Source organism: Phocoena phocoena, chromosome 5 (genome assembly GCF_963924675.1).
Source record: "Phocoena phocoena chromosome 5, mPhoPho1.1, whole genome shotgun sequence".
NCBI classification, from domain to species: domain Eukaryota; kingdom Metazoa; phylum Chordata; class Mammalia; order Artiodactyla; family Phocoenidae; genus Phocoena; species Phocoena phocoena.
In genome coordinates, this window is record NC_089223.1 from 118,404,567 (window position 1) to 118,408,268 (window position 3,702).

Genomic DNA, 3,702 nt, shown 5'->3' on the forward strand with positions numbered 1-3,702 from the left:
CAGGTTCCAGATCTCTTGCAAAATGCCTCTGTGGCCCACTCAACTTGGAAATATGCAGGGAGGGAAATTCTGGTAAACAGCTCCAGTTTAGCTATGTTGACACAATACAAGTTCACCACTTCTGTGTGTGGGCCTTTCTGAGCTCTGTTATGCTCCAGTGGCTCGTCTATTCTTGCAACAAACCACACTTTATTAACTGATGTAGTTTATAATAGGGCTTTATATTTGATAATGTAACTCCTCCAGATCTTTTTCTTCTTCAGTTTGCCTTAAATAGGTTTAATCTTTTGCATTTACATGTAAATTTTAGCACCAACCTGTCAATTTCCATTAAAAAAAGAAAAAAACAAACTGTTGGGATTTGATTGGGAGTGCATTGAATCTATATTTCAGTTGGTGCATAATTGACACATTTACATTGTTGGAACTTTCAATTCACAGACATGAAATAGCCTTCCGTTTATTTAGGTCATCTTTAATATCTTTCATGTTTCTACATTTTCAGTATAAAATTTTGGCACATATTTCATTAGATGTATGGGTTTTTTTTTTTTTTTTTTTTTGCGGTACGTGGGCCTCTCACCTCTGCGACCCCGCCCGCTGCGGAGCACAGGCTCCGGAAACGCCGGCTCATCGGCCACGGCTCACGGGCCCAGCCGCTCCGCGGCATGTGGGATCTTCCCGGACCGGGGCACGAACCCGTGTCCCCTGCATCGGCAGGCGGACTCTCAACCACTGCGCCACCAGGGAAGCCCAGATGTATGTTTTTTGATGCCATTCTAAAATATACCTTTTAAAATAATTCATTTTCTACTTTTTATTTTAGCTGTGTATAAATACAATTCATTTTAGTTTGTGTCATATTCAGATATATTGCTCAGCTTACTTTTAAATTATTATCATTTTCTGAAGACTTGAAGTTTCTACTCAGAAAAGCATGTAGAAATAGATAATAATTGTAGATTTATTTCTCCCTTTTCATCCATATAACTTATTATTTCCTTGTCTTGCCTTTTTACACTAGCTAGGACCTCAGCTGAACAGAAATGGTTATAACGGATTTTACATGATTGATCTTAATCTTGAAAGGAAGCTTTCAATACTTCAGCATTAAGTATTGCTTACTGTAAGATTTTGTAGATACTCTATCAGATGAAGAATCTCCCTTCTATTCTGTGTTGAGAAAAATTGTATTAAAAACTGTAACTTTTTAAAATTGTACTTTATAAAGTTTCTATGAGAAAAATTAGTTAGAGATTGCTAAAGGAGATGTCTGGAAAGCCTTTCCCCTCTCATTGTAATAATTTCCAGCAAATAAATAACTTTCCTCTATTTTCAGAACATCACTTCCTCCTCTGCCACACCCGGTTCTTTTCTTAATATAAACCTATAATGGCAACAGTTTTTGTTCTTTTTCACACATCAACTTATTATTAAAAATTGAGTTGAAATAATGGAGTAGGATTTTATTAAAAGAGATAGGTAAAAGTACGGATACTATAGGTATGATAATTCTTATAGCCACTGTTTGCATTTGATCCAATGAAAATGGAGCCCTCAGGGGAAAAGGCTAGTTTTAAAGATAAAACTGGTTCATTTGAGAGAGAGAGAGAGAGTATACATTATAGTGGTTAAAAGCTTGGGCTCTGGAGCCAAACTTCTTGAGTTTAAATTCCAGCTTTGCCATTTAGAGACTATATTATCTTGAAATTTTGATTTTCGGTTAATTTCAGATTTCTCATTTGAGAAATGGGCTAACATAATTCCTAGTTTATGAGATTGTGGTAAAAGAGTTTGTATATGAAGTACAAATAACAATGTTTGGCACATAAGCACCACCCAGGCAAGTGTTCTCTATCCCCCTCCCCCTCCCCCTCCCCTCCCCCTCCCCTCCCCCTCCCCTCCCCCTCCCCTCCCCCTCCCCTCCCCCTCCCCCCCCTCCTCCCAACAGTAATATCACCACATGCTTTCCAGCAAACAGCTGGCCAGTTCTTCACTGATATGAACTGTGAAGAATTCAAACAGTGAGCAGGGTGGTATAAACTGAATATTATGCAAGATACAATTTTTAGTGAAAAGCAGCATTCACTGTTATATAACTATAGTTGGGACCACTCAGATGGGTCTTCATATTTTTGTTCTCTAATTATAGGTTAACTTGATCCATGACATCCTTATTTCAAATAATGTTCCTTTTCTGCTGTTTATTTGCTAACTTGTAGCCATATATTATTTGTTTCAACCCATATGAGTGAAATGAATCTATTTAATCACCACCATTGCAGTGTCTGTGCATATACTTATTATGCAGAAGAGATGGCAAACTTTCTACTAAAGATTCATGCTTTTCTTCCATCGTGTAGATTTTTTTGCTGCGAACTGGCTGTCAGGTCAGGAACTTGACCCTCAGCCCTCCTTACCTTAATTCTAGCTGGGAACATATGACTAATTGCCCTCTGTGGAATGTGAGTAAAAGTGATGTGTGGGTAAGAAGCAAATGTGTCTTCTCTGCATCTCTTTACTCATCCATTGGCTGAAGAGGAGGATGCAGCCACAAGATGAAAGGAGGTTTGATACCAGAAAGATCATGATGAAGGCATCTTAACTAGGAAAATTCACAGGGGGATGGTGACATGAGCAAGAAATATACTTGTTTTGCTAAGCCTTTGAGGTTTCAGTGTTTATCACTTGTAGCACCTAGCATTGTTTTAAGGAATATATTATTCTCCTCTTTCAGTTGTTCAGGACATGATTCAGTTCCCTGAGGAACTGAAAATGAGAGGAATATGTTTGCGATAACGTATAAGAGGTATAGGGAAGAGACATTTGAGTCCCCTTTGATTTAGATTTCTCCATTTATCTGAGATTTAGTCAAATACCCATTTAAATAAAGAGTCTCTGATCATAATCTTCACAGTTATATTTTACAACTGATTTTAAAGATGAGAACTCTGCAAACTTCTGTAAAATGATGGGAAAAAAATCATTCACCATTTTTTGTTGTTGTTGACCGTTTTTGTTTATATAATTTAATCTAGAAGATGTCTAGAGAGAGATGAGACTATAAGGGGCATGGGAAAATAACCAAAGATTATTTAAATGCCTTCTCAGGTGCTCGCTTCGGCAGCACGTATACTAAAATTGGAACGATACAGAGAAGATTAGCATGGCCCCTGTGCAAGGATGACACGCAAATTCGTGAAGCGTTCCATATTTTTTGAAGTAAGTCAGAAAGAGAAAAACAAATGCCATATGCTAACACATATATATGGAATCTAAGGAAAAAAAAAAGTACCTAGGGGTCAGATGGGAATAAAGACACAGACCTACTAGAGCATGGACTTGAGGATATGGGGAGGGGGAAGGGTAAGCTGGGACGAAGTGAGAGAGTGGTATGGACATATATACAATATACATTACCAAACGTAAAATAGATAGCTAGTGGGAAGCAGCCACATAGCACAGGGAGATCAGCTAGGTGGTTTGTGACCACTTAGAGGGGTAGGATAGAGGGAGGGTGGGAGGGAGGGAGACGCAAGAGGGAAGAGATATGGGAACATATGTATATGTATAAGTGATTCATTTTGTTATAAAGCAGAAACTAACACACCATTGTAAAGCAATTATACTCCAATAAAGATGTTAAAAAAAAAAAAAACCTTCTCAGGGTTTGGGTTGTTATCTAGAAGGCATCTTGTTTCA

The 3,702-nt window shown here is 38.0% G+C and overlaps 1 non-coding gene across 1 annotated transcript; it reads left to right on the plus strand.

Annotated features, from left to right (window-relative positions):
• Positions 1 to 3,111: 3,111 nt before the first annotated feature.
• LOC136123993 (U6 spliceosomal RNA) lies at positions 3,112 to 3,218 on the plus strand. The gene has a single exon (XR_010655943.1). It is a non-coding gene; the product is annotated as a U6 spliceosomal RNA (small nuclear RNA).
• Positions 3,219 to 3,702: the final 484 nt, after the last annotated feature.